A 23597-nucleotide genomic window follows, 5' to 3' on the forward strand; every position below is an offset into this window, starting at 1 on the left:
ATGGAATAGTGGTGGTGAAACCTTGCAAACATATGCCAAATAGGCTTTTTTTAACTTTTACAAAGTTTCAAGGCTAATGGACGTGTTTATAATATATGGCCACTTAATTATCACTCTAGTTGAAACTACACAATTTTGGGAGTACTCCTTTGGCATTTGTAGCTACTTAATACTTCTCTCTACGTATATTGTGTTAATTCTTAGAGCTATTAATCAAGAAAATTATCGAGATTTAATGCTATCTATGCCTACTCGATATAATCTTGCAAATATGTAATTATCTTCTTACATAATATAAAACGCAGGTTTTCTCTCAACCATGAGTATAGCTAGACAAGTACTCTTAACCAATAGGCAAATGGTGTATCTAGCTACAATCTATAGCTGTATACACCATTTTGCCAAAACTAAATTTTGTACAGAGTGCCAATATAGGGGCATCAGTATTATACAATTATATGTACCTATACCACTACAACAGAATGAGGGTCTAGCAGCGAAAATAGCAACGCTTTTATAACAACAAGGGCACGGAGATGTTGGGCCTATTTCACTGCTAGAAACGCTACTATTTTTGTTGCAATGGGTCACTACTCAACAGTGAAAATAAAAGTGAAATTTTGCTACTATTATCCCATAATTAGTTACAAAAAAGCTAGGGCAGACTAGGGAGTTATCACAGGACTCCCCAGTCTGCCCCAACTTTATATATATATAAACAAAATAAAACTTCAAAAAGAAAGTAAAACTTCAAAAGATGCAAGTGAACAAAATGTAATTTATATTGCTCGATTGATTAAAAATACATAAAGTTCAAGTAATTACAAATTATTAATGGCCTGCCCACAAAATATATATTACGGCAATGGTAAGGCCTTTGGCCATATACAAAGTAAAGAAAGAAAGGGATGGCAAATCGAAAGCTTCATTGGAATCCTCCAGCTCGTTCTTCATCTTCATGTTTGCTTGCTTTGCCTACTTCACATTTATAGTCCATATATTCCTCTTCCACTTCATACATAAAACCAAGAGTAAGGTAGCTATAAAATAATAAAAGGCAACATATAGATAAGAGAAGTGCTTATGTGTTGCTTACCTTGTCAGCTTGAATCCCTAAAATGGACTTTTTCAAACTCACACCTCACTTATGCATCCAAGCCCACAATTGCCGTAGACGGGGGGCTTTGTACCCATAATCATACTCTTCTTTTATTGGATCACACCCAACAACCTCCTCCTAAAAAAACAATTAAAAAAAGATACAATCATATTAAAGGGAACTATATAGTTTAAAACCAAATTAGATTAAATAAAGGAGAATAGTAAAATAGACACTTACAAAGCGAGCAATAAAGGAGGATTTTCCTCTTGAGCCAAAGTGCGACACTCCTTGCTTCGGTAGTCTTAAAGAACTTGTTGCTGCTTGTTGTTGAAAAGCACCTGGATGATTCCTCACAAAGCTTTGCACTTGCCTCCACACCACTTGCAAGCAAACACTTGGCTTCTCTGAATTGTTCTTGGCCGTTCTCTTAATATTTGCGCTCCTATCAGAGGGGAGAAGCTTCATTCTCTTCTTCATCCAGTCATCAGAGAAGGCAAGGCCCAGATGTGGAACATGAAACTCAGTTTTGAGCATATCAAGAACATATTGTTTTGATAGCTCATCTTGTGCTTTCCATTTTTTAAACAAGTTTTTGAACTCCAAGTTTGTAAGTACATGCATTCTTTTGAGATGACTTCTTCCCTCTACTATCCATCACTACTATCCATCACGAGCACCCCATCCGCATCTATGTTATATGGTGGCTTGCATGGATCAAACTGTGGCATGGCTCTCCTTGCGCGGGTGGCTTAAAATGAGAGGATAAGAAGGCCACCCATTTGGGAGATGTCTCGGTAGACTTAGTGCTACTTTTACCAAAGCAAAAGCACCTTGCTACTACATCTAGTAGATCCCTCACAGACTCCCTATGACATCATGGTGAAGTTGGATGTGAGGGAGCGAGGGTGGCTCTAGTCAATGTTTGCGGTGTAGGCTCATCACAAGCACCACTTGGACCTAGGCCTATCAATGGAGTAGATTATCCATATGGAGTATAGCTCTTTTATGCTCTCAAAGCATGCATAAAGAGCTCTATGCATGCATTGAGAGATAACCCTAAAAGGATAAAACCTTAATAAATACAAAACGCTAAAAGCATAAAATCCTTAAAATCTCATGCATACAAAATCCCTAAAAGCATAAGAGAAAGGAGTGTTCTCTTACCTCAAGAGTCTTGTACGTGTTGAGTTGAAACCCTAAAATAAGATCCTACACAAAATAAATCAATTAGTAATCAACATTTTATTATTACTCTACGTAAAATGTTAAAAAGTCTACTACATTTTGTTATATGAGAAATCAAGAGGATAAGTGAAAGAGGAGAAATGGAAGAGGAGAAGAACAAGGTGATTCTCCTTAACCCTTACCCTAAAACTATTAGAGAGGTTGTGAGGAATACAACCTTAATACAAAGCTTGTGGTTTATGAAACCCTAACCCTTGCTTATAAATAAAAACCTTAATAGAGAGCTTTGATGGAGAGATCTCCATCAAAGATCTATATTGGCACTTCTATGTAGAAGCTAGGGTTAGGGTAAGGCAATGAGAGAGAAGAAAGAGAAAGGAAAGAGAGGGTAAGGAAGATAAAAGCTCAACTTTAAGCATAGATGGAGCTTTCATGGAAAGCCTGAGAGTAAAGGAGATGGAGATGAAGCTTTTCATGAAAGCTTAAGAGCATAGGAGAGGGAAAGAATATAACATACGTTGGAAGAGGATGAGATTTGATGGGAGGAAGAGGTGGAAGGGATGCTTAGGGGGGTCACTTCGTGAATGTGTAAGTGTAGCACGTGGGTTCAACAGAAGGGACTTTTAAAATCCTTTTTTAACATATTTTTTACATACAGAAGGGTACCATTTAAAGGGAGTATTCATAGATTGAATAGAAAAAGGGTGTGTTTTATTCATGAAAAATTCATATATAAGGGGTTTTTTAAGTAGCCCTTGAACACACGTGATACATAGGGTTTACATATAGTGAGCCCCCCAAGAGGGATGGAGGTGACATGGGTAAGAGGAACAGCTACAACAATCAATCGACTGTTGTCCAAGAAATAACATTGTTCAGGGGTAGGTAGAAACACAATAGGCAGTGAAGATTTAAGCAGGTGTACTTTTTTAGTAGGTTGCTACTACCGAGTAGCAAAATTTTGCTGTTGCTAGTTTTGTTGCTCATCAGTGAAATTTCGTTATTATAAACGTTGTTAGGCAGTAAAATTTAGGGCCACTTTCCACATAGCACTTTTGGATATCATATGTCTTGTTATGCTAATATATATACACTTGTGGTCTGATTGTTCAGATGTTTGCTGGATAGGGCTAGGTATTGGTTCCAAAGAATGGTTGAGAGAGAAGATATGATGTATGTGTGATGTTGCTTATCACATCTGTGCCCAAAATCTTTCTCACATGTGGCACCACTCTTTTCTTAACTTGAGTGCAAAGATTCCCTCGAAAAAATTTATTCCCCTCATTTTGACTTCCATTTTGGCTATCCCTCTGACAAAATATCTGACAACCACATTGTCTATCCAAAAACTTCTTTCCCACAAACATTCCGATTCCACTTCGGCCTACCATCAACTTCCCCTGGAAACCTGGTTGCCAAATTACTTTCCTCCTTACTAATTCTACTCTGCCTTCTAATTCAACTTCCACATGCCTCACAGCAATGTGTTCAGCCTTATTAATCATCCATCTTGGAATTTTAGGAATCTTGCCATAAAACTTCTTCAGTCGGAATCCATTTAGTGGCTTAGGGATAGGAGTTCCAAACACATCTATCAATCTAAAAGTTCCTTGCCCCAATTCTTGCACAATCTGATATGGACCAAAATATCTAAGCTTCAACTTTCCCGGGTGTGGCCTTAGTTTCGAATTGTACATCATCACCCAATCACCTTTCTGAAAAATTTTGAATTTGACCTGCCTTGTCATCCATGCTTGCCTTCTGTTTTGACTTACTTCCGCCACATAAGCACTATAAATTCTATCTTCTTCCAACTTTAACAATTCCTGCTGCCTATGCATCACTGAATCTTCAGGGCTCAATCTATGCTCAACTGCAAGCCTCAAGCTATGCTGAACTGCAAGCCTCAAGCTAGATATCACATATTCCATAGGGACAACTGCCTCAATCCCATAAACTAGCTTAAAAGGTGTCATGCCTGTTGCCACTTTGTATGCAGTCCTGAATGACCACAATGCTGAATCCATTGGATGTTAATTCCTTAATGACTGAATTTAGAAAATGGACACCTTGATCCGACACCAATTCTATCGGACACCCAAATCTGGTCATCATTTTGTACAGGAACCTAGCCACACTGGCTGCCTTGCTATCCTTCAAAGCCACTGCTTCCACCCATTTGGTGGCATGATCTGTTGCAACCAGGATGTACCTTGCTCCTGTTTTTCTTGATTTTGGCTTAATCGGCCCAACAAAATCAAGACCCCATTTTTGAAATGGTTCAAGGGGTAATATCGGATGATCCTGCATCCGATCCATGGATGTTGGTTGGCCCATCTGGCATTGCACACATTCTCTTGCAAATGAATAAGCGTCCCTCAGCAATAATGGCCACCAAAGTCCAGCTTGCATAATCTTCCTACCAGTAATCTCTCTCGAAAAATGACCTCCAACTACACCAAAATGTGCTTCTTGTAAAACTGCCTTCTGTTCTTCATCTGGCACACATCGCCGAATGATCTGATCTGCTCCTCTTCTATACAAAAATCTGGCAATTATCAAAAATGGTCTGCTCCTTAGAACAAACTTCTTCCTCTGATCAGCTGTCATGTTGGAAGGTAATACCCCATCTGTCAAAAACTGAACCATTTGGTCATACCAGTTGTCATATACTTGACCTTGAACCTGAAACAATTCCACATCTGGCAATTCATCAGACACCCCTGGTGCATCTGAGACATTCTCTAGCCTACTCAAATAATCCGCCACTGCATGCTGATTTCCAGGTGTATGTACTACAGTGTAATCAAATTCCTGCAACAAAAGCATCCATCTTGCAAGCTTTCCTTCTAGCTTTGGTTTATTTACAAAAAACAACAGAGCTTGATGATCCACATGAAAAACAACTTTGTTTCCCAACAAATAATGCCTGAATTTTTTTAATGCAAAAATCATTCCCCTGGCTTCTCGCTCTGTGACAGTGTAATTCCTCTCCGCTGAATTTAGCATAATACTTGCATAGTACACTGGTCTAAACCATCCTCGAACCTTCTCCTGCATCAAAACGGCTCTGACTGCCATATCCAATGCATCCACATAAATATGAAAAGGTAACTCCCAATTTAATGGTTGAAGGATAGGTGAAACTACCAACATTTTCTTGATAATCTGAAAGGCTTTTTCCTGTGCTTCACCCCACACAAAACTCACATCCTTTTTGGTCAAATGACTCAAAAGGTGCACACACATCTACCAAATATCTCAAATAACGGTTATGCCATTTAGTTTGACCAAGAAACCGCATAACTGCCTTCAAATTATTCGGTGCTATTGCCCTCTGAATTGCACTAATCTTGTCAGCATCAATTGACATCCCTTCCTTGGATATGATGTGACCAAGTAGCTTTCCTTTTTGAACTGCAATAGCACATTTGTGCGGGTTTAAAGCCATTCTAAACATCCTGCACCTCTCCAAACATTTCCTTAAATGCTCCAAATGTTTAATCTTCTCCCCAAAAACTGAAAAATCATCCATGAAAATCCGCATAAATTCTGTCAAATATGGTTCAAAAGTTTTGAAAGCTGCTTTTGAAAATGAAGGTGGTCCATTCTTCAAACCAAAGCTCATCACTGTATAAGCAAATGCTCCCCATTCATCAGTGATAAAAGCTGTCTTCGCAATGTCCTCTTCTGCCATTGGAATCTGATTATAGCCAGAAAATCCATCAAGAAAGCTATACATTTCATGCCGTGCAACATCATCCAAAACTGAATCAATGAATGGCAATGGAAATGGATCTGCAATGGTTGCTACATTCAACTTTTTGTAATCCACACAAACTCGAATTTTCCCTGACTTCTTTGGCACCACCACAATTGGGGACAACCACTCTGCTTTATCCACTGGGATGATAAATCAAACATTGAGAAGTTTATCCAACTCTTCCTTCACCTGTTTGGCGTAATTCGGATTCATTTGGTACCTTTGCTGAATCACAGGCACCGTATCCTCCTTTAAATTTATCTGATGCCTATACACCTGGGGATCCATATCCTTCAAATCAGAATAATCCCAAGCAAACACATCCATGAATTCCTGCAACACCTTTAAATTGTCCTTGAAATCATCATCCAGGTTGACACTCACTTTGACAACCTTCGGATTCTCCACAGATCCCAAATTTAAATCCTGCAAATCATCTTCCTTCACTCTGGAAACCTTCTCCATCAATTTATCATACAAGAACTCTGCTCTGATTATTGCCTCCTTAGGCGCGATCTCTGCAGCATCATCAACTTCTTCCACCTTGTCACCATCATCAGTTTTTTCTTCCTTTATCTGCGGAATCTGTTCGGAAGTACTGTCGACTGTTTGACAAAATACATCCTCCTGAATCGGATAATCAACATATCTATCAAGAATCCGTTCCACATCCACTTCAAAAACAGGAACCACTGTTGGATTGGCCCACCACAAAATTATCTTCCTCATCGTCCTCAACTTCTTCCGCCAAACTAATTGGTTGTGCCATCATTGGCTTCACTGCCCTTGACAGCTCCTGCTTAGATCCCATTGGTATTGTAATCACTTTCTTACCCTTCTTCAATGTGACCACATTCTTCTCCCAATCCTGCTTGAGCTTTGCTGTTCTAAACCACGGCCTTCCTAACAGCATTGAATATGCATTTGCATCATCCTTCATCCGCAAAACAACAAAATTTACTGGAAACTGCAAACCTTGTATGATAAGGGATTGTTTCCTCAGCATCCCGATAGGTTGAGCCCGGCTTTAATCCGCCATGCGTACCTGAAATGGTGCTGGCTCAAGCTGAACATTCTTCATCTTCACAAACTCCGATTCTGACAAAATATTGACTCCAGATCTGCCATCCAAAAAAATTGTTAAAAATTTTCAATCATCAAAATCCAGCTGAACTGTGGGAACAGTGAAATCCACATCTTCAGGACTAATCTGATGACTTCCCACACTTTGATTCAACACAGCCCTGATTCCTGACACCTTCAACTTCCTCATAGCCGAATAAACTTGATCCCTAAACATCGAAACCAATGAAAGCAACTGATCCAATGTAAAACTGATAGGACTATTCAACAACTCTTGAAACAATGCTTCTGACTTATCCTCCTTATGCTCCTCCTTATCCAAGGATTTCTTCTTTCTCTTCTACATTTCCTCTTTCTGTTGAACATCCAAAATCCCTTCAATTACTTCTTCACGAACATCCTTCTGTTCCTCCCAATCCAATGGAGACTTTAGCTTTGCTTTGGAACGTGTAACTGCTGCCAAAACTTTCGAATCGTGTACAACACACTCCGAACAGTCACATGTTATTCCACATTCCGCCATTACTCCACTTGCTCTTGCTTCCAAACAAACATCCACATTCACCATATTACTCTGAGGAGATTTATTCACTTCCTCCTGCTGCACAGGTGGCGCAGGTAACTGAGGAAGTTGTTGAGGAGGTCTTGGTTGATTCCACCCCTGTGGAGTCCAGTTCTGTTGATTCCAGCCTTGCTGATTCCAATTTGGTGGCGGCTGCCAATTTTGCTGTTGTGACCATCCCTGTTGTTGATTCCAATTTCTTCCCCATGATGGCTGAAAATTTTGCCATCCACCAAATCTTGATCTTCCTCCTTGATTAAAATTTCCTCTAAATGGTGGTCTCCCTGATGGTCTCCAATTCGGATAGGGTTGTTACGGCCTCTGCCATCCTTGATTTCCAAATGATCTCTGCTGATCCGAAGTTTTCGGAAAAATGCCATGAGACTGTGTTATATTTTGCTGCATCTTTTGTTGTATTCTCTCAGGAATTATCCCCCTAAAGCTAGGATTATACCAGCAATCCGTTGTCTTGTGACCATCTTCGACACAAATGTCACAGTGCTCTATCTTCTTTTCTGACTCCTTTTGAAGTCCCATCTCTTTCAACTTCTTTTCCACAGCCTTCTCAACTGACACCTCCTTAGTCTTTTCCTTTGACTTCTTACTTGACTTCCTCTTTTGTTTCTTCTTCTTGTGCTCCTCATCCTCATCCTCTGACTCTCTGAATTACTACTAGAATCAAAAGTAGCATCTAATTTTCAGCCTTAAACATGTCATCTATGCAAGGCCAAATATATACAACAACATCGTATAACAATTGAGTAAATCCATAGACATGGACTTCACAAGGTGTTGTCATGACCAAATGAGGATGTCGACATGGAGGAGATTCATAGGAGTGTGTCACCACAATATGCCACACCATTCCATGGCATTGAAGAGATTACGAAAGATGGCAAGGCTTCATAGGGAAAGCATGGTTGAGAATCATCCTTTGCAAACAATGAATGAGGTGCCTTCATCATTGCCACATGAGGCGGAAGAGGATTTCATTATGGAAGATATGGTATATGATTTCTTTCAATGGGACATTGGAGATGATGGACAATAAGCTCCGATATCAGAGGAGAACAAAACCTTGCATAGCTCTAGAGGCAAGCAACCTGTTTTATGAGGGATGTTTATACTCTACACTCTGAGCCAACTTGGAGGTATTAAACTTGCAAACAACTTATGAATGGAATGATGCAAGTGTTACAAGGCTTCTTAGGTAAGATCCAATCAAGATAAATGTATCTTGTTAATTGGCATGTGATTGATTATTTTGACATGTGATTCATTATCTTATGTTGCAACCTTCTCAAGAATATTGTTCCTCCTCAAAATCTATTGTGGGAATCATGAGATGAGTCTTGTAAATTGGTCTCTATTTAGGTATGGATTATACAAAAATATATGCATGTCCTAATGATTTCATGCTATTTAGAGGAGTTCATAAAGATGCAAAAAAATCTCTACAATGTGGCGAGTGCCGATCTACAGATGATTTATAAAGGAGGCAAATTTCCTGAAATGTGGAGAGTGCCGATCTCTACAATGTGGAGAGTGCCGATCTACAGATGATTTGTAAAAAGGAGACAAATTTCCTGAAAAGTCTTGATACACTTTCCTATCATTTCTCGCATCCAACGCATGTTTAGATGTAAGAAGGCTGCTAAGCTCATGACATGGCATGCAACTCATGGCTTAACTGATGGCATCATGAGGATCACAACTAATTCATCAGCATGGCAACATGCGGATGGCATCATGAGGATCACAGCTGATTCATCAACATGGCAATATGTGGAGCATCAATGGTTTGGTTTAAAGATGAGCTCTCTCACTTATATCTTGGATTAGCCATGGATGGCATTAACCCATTTGGCTTCAAGTCTACATCATGGTCTACTTGGCCTATTGTGTTGGTGACTTATAACCTCCCTTCATGGGGCTAACAATCAAGAAAGGTCACATCATACTTGCTCTCCTTGTGCACGAGGTAAGTATAAGGTGAAGAACATGTGTACCTTGAGCCTTTGATTGAGGATCTTGAGGTACTATGGCGAGGTATCAAAGTGTATAATGTCCACTTGTTAGTCTTCTGGTAGTGAGTGTGGTGTTTCCCATGACAAGAGAGAGGTAAGTGCACTTCTCTTGGTTAGTCTTCTGGTAGGAGTGTGGTGTGAGGGAGAAAAGGAGAAGAGAAAGATAGACATGGTGATTTTCAATTAAACTAGAAAGAGGAAATGAACCTTGATTTGCAATAGAGAGAATGGCTATGGCTCGAAACAAAGACAGAGGTGTTGGTTTTTAACTAACAAAGAGAGAAAGTGATGTTTAAATCAAACTAAAGAGAGATAGGAGGAGGAGTGGGTATAGGAAATTTTCATAGTGCATGCGACAGTGATGCTACTATGATTAGTGTTGTGACGATAAAATGTAGCTAGTGCAGTAGCCCAAATCCACATGACTCTCTATAAGGTCTATGTTTGAAGGGATGAGCTTAGGCATGCTGAGGATTAGATGCCTCCTTCACATGTTGTCTGACAAAACCTGTAAACGAGCGGTTCTTCTCTGACGAGGTTATCTGTGTTGCACATCGGATCTAGTTTGCAACATGTGGAGCCTTATCTCCACTTGATCAAACTCATAGATCATTGACTCACCTCACATATTCATGGTGTTCTCACAGTTCGATCATACACAATCTCATGATTCCACTTCACGGATCACAACCTCACATACCATCTCATGGATTGCCTCATGATCCCACCTCACAAATCGTTGATTGACCTCATGTATTGATATGACAACCGACCTCATGGATCACCCCACAATCCCACCTCATAGATCACAAACTCACCTCACCAATTTACACCTTATGATCCTACCTCACAAGTTCACGATTGACCTCATGGATGGCCTCACGATCCCACCTCACCGATCGTTGTGACTGACCTTACGGATCGCACCTCATGATTCCACCTCATAGATCGTAGACTGGCCTCACAAAGCACACCTCACAATCCCACCTCATAATCTCATGAGGCTTATGCATAAAGCATGAATGAGCATTATGCATTATGCGCAAATCTACAAAACAAATCCCCAGCACCCAAGGGTGCAATAATAACAGAGGAAAGATAGAAAAGCACTTACCTTTTTTTCATGATGTTGAAAGACAGGATTAGAGGACCTACAAAACTAATAAAAGGATGAGGAAAGGATTAGTAATGCATAAACATACAAAAGCTTATGCATGAGGCCTTATACATAAAGCTTATGCATAAAGCATTATGCATGAGGCTTTTGCATAAAGCACTATGCAAGCCACGCTATCCTAAACTAAACCGTATCTCGACACTATGCATTAAGCATGCATGCATAGAGCTTAATGCATGCATAGATTAAGCTCTATGCATGCATTAAGCTCTATGCATAGAGCTGAATGCATGCATAGAGCTTAATCTATGCATTAAGCTATACGAATAGAGCTTAATCTATGCATTAAGCTATACGAATAGAGCTTAATGCATAGATTAAGCTCTATGATTAGAGCTCTATGCATGTGCATTAAGCTCTATGCATAGAGGCCCTACAAAACAAAACCCCTCTTTTTGGTAGTTAAAAAGTAAGGAAAGAGAGAAAGAAATTTACCTCTTTTTGGTGAAGTTGAAAGAGAGGATTAGAAGACCTACAAAACAAAACAAGAAGTTGAGAAAGAATTAGTGATACAAAACCCTAAAAGTGTGAATAGCATGGATACACAAGGAGGTTTATCCTTCAATACAGACACAGTGATTTAACAACCAAGAGGAGAGGAGAGAGGAGAGGGGAGGGGAGGGGAGGGAGGGCAAAGAAGGAGGTGGAAAAGAGCTTGGGAGAGAGAAAGAACCTGCAAAACAAATGAGAAAGAAAAAAACAAGAAAATTACTCATAATTACACACACAGACATTTTACATCACATGTACATGTAACCAAGAGGAGATGGGAGTGAGGGAAAAGGAGGTATACCTGGTGAGGAAGCAAAATACATGCGCACGAAAAAAAACGCAAAAAAAGAGATTGTGTTTTACTATAAAAACCTATGCCGTCGATATATGCGTCGAAATAAGCGTGGAAAAAAGCATCAAAATAAGCATGGAAAAGTGCGTCAAAAAGCACGTGGAAAATAGCGTGGAAATAAGAGTCAAAAAAATAAAATTCCCACGTTCTTTTCAACGATCTTTTCGATGCTTATTTCGACGATCACTACTTTTCATTCAAATTTAAAATCTTTCCAGATCTTGCGCGCCCCCGACATTTCAAATTACCTATCATCGACTACCACCCTCCACCAATACTTAAGGTAGGATTCCCGTCTAAAAATAAGCATTCGTTCCCATTTTGCAAATCAATATGGAAATCATGGACGATGCCACACCCCCAAATTTTGTTGATTTAGAGGAGAAGACACTTTGCCCATGTACTCACTGCAAATACCAAGTGGCTCGACGTCGACGAATTTGCAATGATCATACAAAAAAATGGGAAATATTTTCGGTAAAGCGATTGGAACATCTAATTAGTGGCAATGCGCACCTCAACAATGACAAACCAGTGGATATCCGGCCTGAACGATGGAGACCAACAAGAGTAGCCACAAACGAGGTGATCCAACAACCCGAGGAACTTGAGGCGGATTCGGAGCAAATACTAGAACATGACATGATAAATGCCTTACACGATGGAACAGAAGATCGAGGTTTGGAACACGAAGGGGTTACTAGAAGAAAAACGACGTGTGGAATACGCTCCCAAGAAGAGAAACAACTACGCAGGCTTGCTCGTCTTCCACTACAACGTGGAGCACACGTATCTCTTTTACGCGCTTGCCTATCCGTATTGAACTTGCAATCGATTTTTGGATGGTCTGATACGAGTCTATCAAAACTTTTTGCGTAAGTGATGATATCATATGCAATTTAGTGAGTTATGTACCTTTATATGCATTTTCTTAGCCTGGCTATTTTGTGTAATAGCTTATTGAAACATCAAATATTGCTAGAAGATAATGAGATGCCAATGGACCGTAGTCGAGCAAAAGCAATGGTGCACTCGATTGGCATGGACTACAACACACACGATGCTTGTCCAAATGATTGTATTCTTTATCGCAAGCGACAAGAATAAAACAACGCAGTACAATGTCCACATTGTGGTACATCGCGATATAGACAAGATGTGCAAGGAGAAAGGGTACCAGCAAAAGTTTTACGACACTTTCCCATCATCCCTCAGATTAAAACAATGTTCAAGTGCAAATCCATTACAAGATTGATGACTTGGCATCGTACCACTAGGTCCACGGATGGTGTTATGCGTGTGCCCGTAGATTTCCGTGCATGGAGCACATTGAAGACAAGTGGGTAGCCTTTCAAGAGGAGGCTTGCCATATTCGACTCGGACTAGCGATGGATGGAGTGAATCCATTTGTTCTACGAAGTTCATCATGGAGTACATGGCCTGTTTGTCTAGTTAACCACCATGGCTAGCGATAAAAAAAGGACATCTTTTATTGTCTTTGATAGTTCCTGGAAAGTACAAGGTGAAGAACATGGATGTGTATTTAGCCCCTTTAGTTGAGGAGCTTCATGTTCTATATGGGAGGGCATTGAAGTTCATGATATTTTCAAGAGGTTTGGACAACGTGCGCTAACATTGAGAGGAATACTTATGTGGACTATGCATGATTGGCTTGGCTATGGAGAGTGCTCAGGTAATACTGTAGCTTGTTAACATATTATGTTAAGTCATGATTATCATCCAAACTTACCTGCTACAATCTTGTTTGATGTTCTACAGGGCTTTCAGTTTCAGGGTATAATGGATGTCCATTATGTGGGCTGCAACTTGAGGCTCAATACTCAAAGTCTATGAAGAAGATAGTATACGAGGGGCCACAAGAAGTATCTCCCAGTGGACCATCCTTTGCATGAGGGATTTCTAGGGAGGTCTCCTTGCATATGGAAGAGCAGTGATTGGAGGACCTTATGGGAGCTGGATCTAACCTGTACACCTCTAGGAATGAAGCGTCTATCCATTTTCCATCAACTTCCATACTGGAATGACCTTCTAGTGAACCATCTTCTAGACCCAATGCACATTTTCACGAATATAGCCGAGGTGCTTTGGAAAACCATCACAAGAGCAAAGGAGAGCAAGGCACAATGAGATAATTTACAAGAGGTTCAATGCATGCACCACTTATGGGCCCAAAATAGAGCAAATGAAAAGGTGAAGCTACCAAAAGCACCTTGGGTCAAGACAAAGGATGAGCAACGGCGTATAAAGAAGTGCATTAGTGAGTTTCGTACCCCTACAGGATGCATGCATTGCTTGAGGGAGCATTTACAAAGGACGATGAGCTTAGTGGCTTGAAGAGTCATGATTGGCACAAATTCTTGCAATTTGTGCTTCCTATAGCCATCAAGGATTGCCTCAACGATGACATTAGAGCAACAATTTATAAAATTGGTGCAGTGGTACGTTGGATATCAAGGAAAGAGATTACTAGAGACACATTGGAAGCAGTATGATTAAACTCCATCGAGGCTGTTACAATGGCTGAGAAATACTTTCCAACAAGTATTTTAACCATTCAATTGCACTTGCTAGTTCATGTGATTGATGAAGTTGTTGTGGCTGGGGTTGTCCATAGCCGATGGATGTTTTTCTTGGAGGGATATATGAAGACACTTAAAGGATTTGTTCATCAAAGAGCTCGTCCTGAAGGTAGTATGGCACCGGGATGGCTTGTTTAAGAATCACTTGTATATATAACTGAATTTCTCAGTACGTTTGATCCCGATATGCCAAGATTATGGACACAAGAAGAAGATGATCGACTAGTTGGGGAAGAGCCACAAAGAAAAGGCCTTGTGAGAACAATGGATGTAGCATTGCGTGAGAAGATCAATAAAATTTGCATCTTAAACTCACATGCTATGGAAAAATAGATTGAGAGATATAACTTGATGAAGGCTGAAAGGGACCAAGCTCGTTTGAGTTTTAGAAGGAGTTAAATAACCCACACACTACCGTACCCAACAAAACTTGCACTTCTTCCAGACTTTCCTTCTAATAAATGGCTCGAGCAAACCATACTACAAGCTAAACGCAATGGTGAATCAATAAGTTATGAGGAAGAGGAGCTTGTATATGGTTGTGATTTCCATGTATGTGAGTTATTTTATGTTGTGCTTTCATGAATTTATACAATAAAAGTACTTATTTATTGTGCTTGCAGTATCGTAAGTTTGGGGCAATTCAGTCACACAGACGTCACTTTCAACGAGTAGAAGGAATAAAAAAAAGAGAACAACCTTTGATTATGGTGTGAAGGCTAATTTTATGCAAGAAAGTCGTTCAAGTGCAAGTGATGGTTGGCAATACTGAAGTAGGCATGCTAGATTATTATGGAACAATCCAAGATATTATCAAGGTTGGATTGAGAAAAGTTTATATGTTCATTTTTTATGTGAAATGGTTCAAGTTGGTAACTCAAGGGGCGCAAGTAACTGTACGCAAAGACAAGTGTGGATTTCTTCAAGTAGACCGCACAAAGATATGGACTGACCAAAGGGACACATTTGTGCTACCAGGGCACTGTGAACAAGTCATCTTTGTGGAAGACCCGACAGACCATAAAATGGTTGTTTGTGATCCAAATAAATCCACGTGAAAAACAAATATTTGAAGAGGTGAAAATAGCAGTTGACTGTTTGCCAGATGCTGAGGAACTCTCCCTAGATCATGTGATGGTTGATCATACACCACTAGCACCTATTGAACAACAAGAAAAACAAGAAGAAGACATACTAATTGAGGAAGTAGGTGACGCTCACACGGGATTAGGATCGGATGAAGGTGTACTCATTGAGCAAATACATCGTGAACGAGAAACAGACACTAGAGATAATCCAGAAGAAGAAGAGATTCAAGCTGAGTATGATCATGATGCATCGACAACTCTCATGCTAGAGCTAGAAGAGGATGACGACATGGATGAATTACCTTCTACTACTACAAGACAACTGGTTCCACCAATTGACAACAATGATGGAGTATTTCTAGAAATAGATTTATTTGGAGCCATGGATCTCACTGAAGATGAGCAAGTTGATGACGAACTTTAATTTCATTGTAAAATAGAGAACTTTCTTAATTGCACCTAAGTGATGAGAGGAGGAGGAGCTAGCATTTTTTCTCGTTCAAAGAGCATGATGGAAGTTATACCCTCCTCTTTCCCTCGGCTCCCCCCCCCCCCTCTCTCTCTCTCTCTCTCTCTCTCTCTCTCTCTCTTTGTCTATCTCTTTCTCTCTGATCATCTCTCTCTCTCTCTCTCTCTCTCTCTCTCTCTCTCATAGACACATATACTTTGTAAAGAGGTAGAAAGAGAAGGCTAAAACACATCCTAGGATAGAAACTAGCAAATATTATATATAAATTTATTTTTTATAAAGAAAAATTTTGACTGTTATTTCGACGTTTATTCCGATGACTTCTTTCACACTTATTTCGACACATTTTTCCACGCATATTTCGACGCACATATCGATGACGTGACCAGGCGTGGAAACTAACCTCTACTATTTCACGAAGAATATTTTTTCCCTCCAATCAAAAAACTTGCAATTCTTACATTTACAAGTTTTTCTTCTTACAAGTTTTTTCGTCAAAATACAACTAAAAAGCTTAAAATTTTATTGATTTTCAAAATTGCAAAATTATTAAAGGTTTGCAGGTTTAATTTCTGTGAACATTGCTATGGATACAATCGAGTACATGCGTCAAAGACCCTCAACACGAACGTGGAGGACTAACAAGCAGGCATTAAAGCAGTGAGGTGACCAAATAGGTAGGCAGGTGGAGTAGAGTGTGAATCTACTCTGTAAGATCCTGTAATTTGAAAGGGTGAGCACTGAAAGGTCCAGCTGCGCGGGAACAGCCTCTTAAAATACCCTTGGTCTTGTTCACGTAGTACACACACTGGTTAAGAGCAGGGACTCTGAGTCTGAGGAAATAAGTTCACGAATCACGAGCATGTACCGCTGTACGTGGGTTAAAAGCTGGGAAGAATGTTCACGGGTTTCTATTTAATATACGGGAGAGAGCTCATAAATTGCGTGTGCAAGTACGCTTGTATTAAATTATTCGCATTCCTGCACAGACGCATCGTGCTTCTTGACGCGCAAGCCGGACAGGCCCCCGAATCGCGCGGTCCTCGCCGAGCCGGGCAGGCTTGCGTCCGCTGAATAATTCATGGAGACTCCGTGAAACCTCTGTCTCGTCCGGACGGGAGGTAAATAGTCGTCCTTGCATAAACCTTCATTGTCAATTATGTCATGCAATCTATATCTTGTACGCCGCCCAAAATTCATAACGCCATGCAGTTTATTTCTTCTGTACGTGTATTCATTTAAAAAAAAGGTCCGAAGACTGTCGATACCTTCTAAGTTCTAAGGGCCACATAAGGACATGGAAAAGTATTAGGCTGGGTTCACAAGAGGGCAGCGGAAATGGGAGCCTAAAACCCCATTTCCGGGTGGAATCTATCCTGTGCATGCTCTTCCGCCGCCCCCCAGTTCACACGGAGAGGTGGAAAAGCCTCTGTTCCATTCTTCCGCCGCCACCCCAAGGTTCACACTGTGCCGGCAAAAAGAAGTTTAATTTACCTGCTAAACCTTAATAAAGAGAACCATATAAGAACACACTTGGACACAAAAATGGAATATTGCTCATTAATGGATGCTTGTGCTACAAATCGAACTTTTCTCACTAATGCGTGCCTCGGCTACAAATACTAGGTGGAAGATGATGATGAATCCATGTCCGCCCAGCGCCTGCTCACCGAATACTTGTTGAATATTCACTCTTGATTGCTCTCGATACATTGCCCTAGTAAGGTTGTCCCGTCTCTCTGAGCTTAAGCCAAGGTCACTAGCACCTTCATTGCCTCTTTGTGCACGCTCCATTGCCTCCTCGGTTTCAACTCCTCTCATAGCTCGTAATTCCATCATTGAAGTAGTCGCACTTCTTCGATCCTCTTTCGCATGGCCCGAACGTGCTAATTCAGCTTCCGCCTCTGGTACCCATTCCATATCAAAAGCTTCTCCATGGCAAATACAAATGTTATGGAGCACAAGGCAAGCAACAACAGCATCTGGCACATACCGTAAATTCATATCACACCTTCTCAACAAGATACAAACCTAGCCTTAAGCATGCCAAATGCTCTCTCAACAGGCATCCTAGTGCTTGATTGAATGAAATTCCAATAATACTTCTTTTGTGACAAGCCTTCGTTGCATCCTTTGACGGGCACTAGCATGTATGGTGGTGGGGGGGTGCCAACTCAACGCATGCCTCCTACGTGGAGGGCGGCAGATCCAAAGGCGAGGGGGGGGGTCGGCAAATAATCACTGTGATCTCTACCGCGACGTGGCTATGCTGCTGGTAACTGCCACCGTCTCGTGTGAACAGATCGTACAGAGTTGGAGCCAATCGATTGGCGCGTACAGGTTGCACGCGTACTGCCGCCGCCTCGTCTGAACCTAGCCTTAGTAAGGTTGCCCTTCAAAAAAAACGACTGCTTATATTAAGAGGTTAGAAAGAGACAGGTTACAACATGTTCAGAACTCTAATGAGAACAATGTCCATGCACATGATATACAGTTCCGCAGGCCCTGAGCTTGCCTTTAACTTTATTGAGAAGTTTCTCTAGCTATGTATCTAGCTTTTCCCTCATTTCCTGAGTGTGACTTTCAAAAAACATAGAGTGCTTTGATGCGCACCACATCCTTGGAGATGACAGACTCTCTCATCTTCAACAGTTCTTGAATTTGCCATGTCATCTGGTCCACCTGCTTTGCTTTAGCTTTTTTCTGCAGATGATGAAGCTTGGTGTCCAGGTCTTTCAACCGTCTTTGTATGCATCTTTCACCTACATGTATCAAGTTCTCTTTCGGCCTGAAACTGTTAGTAGGCATACTATCAAAAATGGCATCAAGTCTATATAACCACAAGCACCATAACAGTTCAGTTCTCATCACAAGACAGCCCATAGTTCCAATGTGCAACCGATGACTTCTCCAAGTAACAAGTTTTTCCAGCCAAGGGTGTAGCCATTCCATAGGTGAATGCAATTGGCCAATGACTCAAAACATTTCTTTGCAATAGGGCAGTGCAAGAAAATGTGCGTCATCCTCCACCTCCTTGCATCTGTGGCACTTACCATCCCCTATGTTAAGTCTGCTGAGGGCTTTAAGCTGGGTCCAAATAGCTCTTAACATGACCAACCATGCTAGGCATGCTTTTTTTGGTTCCACATATTTATTCCATAGCTTATCAAATAGAAAATACCATTGTGATATGTCCAAAAGGATTCCTCATCTCTTGTTTAGAGTGCAATGGATAGGATCAGTCCTCTGTTAAGGGGGGAATAGGGAGAAGTCCTTTTTGATTCTTCCATTGGAAAGCTTTGTGAGCTGGCATATCTTTAATCGAAAGCGGCCAGGTGTCCGATTGGTGCCATAAGCTGATTCTTACCCCAATAAGGTCTAATTTTGCATATGAGACATTATATTCTCTGATCAAATCAGCTCTAGACATCCAAGAATTGATGTTTCTGTCCCAAATATCCCACCAACAGCAGATTCCTTTCCTATGCATGCTCAAAGCCACTTCAGCTTGGGCATTATCAATTGGGGGGAGGAGAATGCTTGGCCACCAGATGGAGTCTCTCCCATGTATACCCCATGTGTAACTAGGCTTCTCAAAAAGGATAAGGTCAGTCTTGATAGCATTCCAAGCCGACTAATGCGAATGGACCAGTTGGCTGCCAACCGGTTATGCTATTGATCAACCAAGCCCAGTCTTCAGATGGGTAGAGAAAGCTTCTCAGCACCCACTTGGCAGCCATTCTACTAGCCAGATTGGATTCCAAGGTCCCCTTTACCTGTTTCCAAGTATCACCATTCCCACATGACTTTAGGGATTTTCCTAATCCAAGGGTCCCCTCCCCATAGATAGTTCATGCGCATAGCCTTATGAAATGCAATAGATGAGACTCTGGAGGTATCCACCAGCAACCAAGAAAGTAGATGATAGAAGGGATAATGAAATGGTTGATTACCATCTTTCTACCCCCAGGTTTAGATGCATTTTTTACCATCTGGTAAGTTTGTCTTCTACCTTGTTTAGCACCCACAACCATCTCTGCTTAAGGGTGACCTTGAATCCCATGGGAATGCCCAATAATCTGGAAATCACTCCCTCTTCCAGGACTTTACAGCCAGCTTGAATCAGCCAGCAGGAGGCTTGTCAATAAAGGTCCTGATACCTGTTTTCTTATGGTTAATGACTGAGCCAGAAGCCCTACAATAAATGTCCCAAGCACTCCCAAAAGCACTTAATGCTTAGCTCATTATTGGCAACAACCATGGCATTAGTATCATCAACAAACATTTGGGTGCATAGGTGTTTATTGTTGGGAAGAGAGATACCATTCATTTCCCCTTTGTCCATCCTATCTTTAATCAGCCAGTTCAGGCCATCTCCAGCAATAGCATAAAGCAGGGGTGCTAGAGGGCAGCCTTGTCTGATAGATTTGGTCACGGAGAAAGTGCCAAAGAGCAAACCATTGACGTTCACCCTAGATGTGGCATTCCCAAAAAGGGTACTCACCATCTGGATGAAGTGTTGACCTGCACCCATGTGTTTAAGGGATTCTAGAACATAATGCCAACCGAGCCTATTATAGGCTTTATCAAAGTCAGTTTTGAAGAAGATGTAGTCCTGTTCAGATTCTTCTGCATACGCCATACCCTCCCACAATGTGATAATGGCATCCAGAATGTACCTTCCTTTGATGAAGCCCTTCTGCTCCTGTCTGATCTAATCCTTTAGATGATTCGATAGTCTCAATGCTAAGGCCTTGGCAAATATTTTGTAAGCACAGTTTTATATGGTAATAGGTCTCCAATTACTCAAGTCATTCTTCTCCCCTTTCTTATGGATAAGTTTTATCCACCCTTAATTGATCAGGCAAGGCAATGCCCCAAAAGAGACAGCCTCCTGCCACACCACCGGTAGTAAGAGAGATAGCAAGAGATCATTGAACATCTTGTAGAATTCAGTGGGCATGCCATCTATACTTGGGCTTTTCCTCACCTTTAGGCAGCAATCTACGGCCTTGCCAATCTGTCCTTTGGAGATATTATTTTCTAGCTCTTTAGCAAGTGTGACAGGTATGGTTGGCTTCCTCGCCTGCCCTATGAGTGCAATGCATTTGAGTTGGTCATTGGTCACCCCTCCCCCTTTACTAAATATGTTGTTAAAGTGCTTGAAGACTCTTGTTCTATTCCCTTCCTCATAGGAGTTAGGATCATGCAATGTAGGGATTGCATCCTTAGAGTGTTTGACTTTTAGCATTTTGAACATCTCGGGAGTGGGAAGGTCAGCTTTCCCAGCCCACCAATCTGGAGAGTTAGGATCATGTAATGTAGGGATTGCATCCTTAGAGTGTTTGACTTTTAGCATTTTGAACATCTCGAGAGTGGGAAGGTCAGCTTTCCCAGCCCACCAATCTCTAAAGAGAATAGAAGGGCCTGCTTCTGGGTTACCTCCTCTTCTCTTCTAATTTCAACCCTAGTACCAAGAACAGCTTCTTGAATAGCCGGATCTTCCTTATTGGCTATCACTTCCAGTTCTTTTAGTTTCAGATAGAGCAGATCTCTTCTATTTTTCTTGATTCTGGTTACCTCTTTCCTAATGCAAATCAAAAGAGCTTGGGTAGATTTGATGGCGAGACTCCATGCCCCCTTGCCGGGGTAATACCATCGCTGAAGGATTTAGTCCAAATTCTTTTGACTTCCTCTTGAACAATAGTCATTTTAAATAGGGTAGGAGCCGTGTGGAACCATTGATTAGAGATCTTTTTGTCATGGTTGTCCAACACTAATATAACGGGGTAATGATCTAACACTAATATAACGGGGTAATGATCTGACAGGCAAGTAGAAATGTCAGCTCTACATTCACATCTGATGTAGGAGTTACCGAGGGTTTTGCTAATGTATCCTATGTCCAATCTTGCTTTCATGGTCATTTCCCCATGGGCATAGTTCTGCCACATGAAGTCTCCCATATTCCCTACGTCACATAGCTCAAAGTGATCAGCAGTGCGCTGCCAGGCTAGGAGCTCTGCCCCTTTTATGACTTGTCCCAGCCCTCTTAACCTATCAGTTTTTGTTTCCACCATATTGAAGTCTCCCATTAGAATGATAGGATTAGGGACGCTTCTCAGGGTACCCCAGGTTTTGATTCTGATCGCCTGAGGACCTCCAGCATAAATACCAATGAAGGAGAAGGTTGTCATTTCAAATGCAACCCATTGATCAAACATATCAATCCTCATGTCTTTCAGCTCATTCTGATGGTCCACATGCATACCCACAGCCACTCCTCCAGAACCCTGATAGTGGGCTGTGTAGATCCAAATGTGCTCTTTAGAGATGTTGAGCAACCTTTTTTCAAGCTCATCCCCGCTAACTTTGACTTCAGTTAGAGCTATGAAGTCAAATCTTCCTTGTTTCCTTAGTCATTGTTTCACTAGTTGGACTTTTGAAAGGTCCGTCAACCCCTTAACATTCAAAATGGTGCATTTTTTTTGCCCTTTTTCTAGGAATTGACCTTTTTAGGTCCCACTTTAGATGCAACTTGAGGTGTGGTGGATCAAACGTGAGCATGCATTCTTTTCAATTCCTTAACTATCTCCATTTATTTGGGCAAACCATTTTCTATATCAGACAGAGACTGCTCAGCCATGTCTTGCTCATCTCCAAAACGAGCCAACCATCATTGCGTGGGGCGGGAGCACTTGGTCATGGTCCATTTGGGTAGTTTCAGCCAGAATTCTAGATCTATCCAAAGGTGTGGACTAAGTGATCTCTTGGGAGTTGACGAAAATCTCGTTTTGTCAGAGTCATGAGGCGCGCGGCCCATGCAAGGCAACCGGATCCTCTAACCGATGTGACGAAGAGTTAGATCTGGATGTTCGAAAAGCCCTGCACAGATCCCAACCTGGTCCCTTCAAGGGTGAAGGGGAGCAGTTAGGTGAAGTAGTGGAAAAGTGGATTGAGGCAATGGAGGAATACTTTGATGTAACTGGCTACAATGAGAGAAGCAAGATGGCTCTCGTGAGATTAAAGATTGTGGAAACGGCGGCCACGGTCACTTGGAGGAACCACTGCGAGACTAACTGTCTCGACCAGAATACCAAACCTGGACCGATCTCTTGAAGCTTACCTCTCAGAAAGAGGTTTTGTCCTCCGGGCTTCCTTGAAACTAAAATGAATGAGTTCTTGGAACTAAAGCAGGATAGCCGGACAATTGAAGAGTACCATCATCAGGCTTTTGCCCTTCTCCTTAAATATTCCCCGCAATTGGATGAAGAGCAGCAGCTGATGGCCAGATTCATTCGAGGAATGAACAAGCCATTGGACACCTTAGTGAAAAATGCCAAACTTATCTCAATGGCTGAAGCAGTGAGAATGGCAAAGGACTTTGCCAAAGCCATTGTAGTTAAGGTCCCGCCGCACCATCTAATTTTAAAAGATTCCAAACCTCAGGAAGTACTTCAAACTTTCCTCCCCCAAAGAGATAGTAAGTCCCAAATCAGAATCAGGATACTAGGAGACTCAGAAGTGAAGAAAGACCCTTCCCATAGAATACTTTCTCAGGAGCCCCACCTCTTTCAAGGATTCAGAGGGATGAGCTCAAAAGTGAGAACCGGTGTTTTGGATGTCAGGGTTTTGGTGACCAGCTGAAAGACTGCCCGACTCCTGCCATGTCAAGGGGACAGGGAAGTCAAGGACCG

Source organism: Cibotium barometz, chromosome 18 (genome assembly GCF_041138505.1).
Source record: "Cibotium barometz isolate CiBa-2024 chromosome 18, ASM4113850v1, whole genome shotgun sequence".
NCBI lineage: Eukaryota > Viridiplantae > Streptophyta > Polypodiopsida > Cyatheales > Cibotiaceae > Cibotium > Cibotium barometz.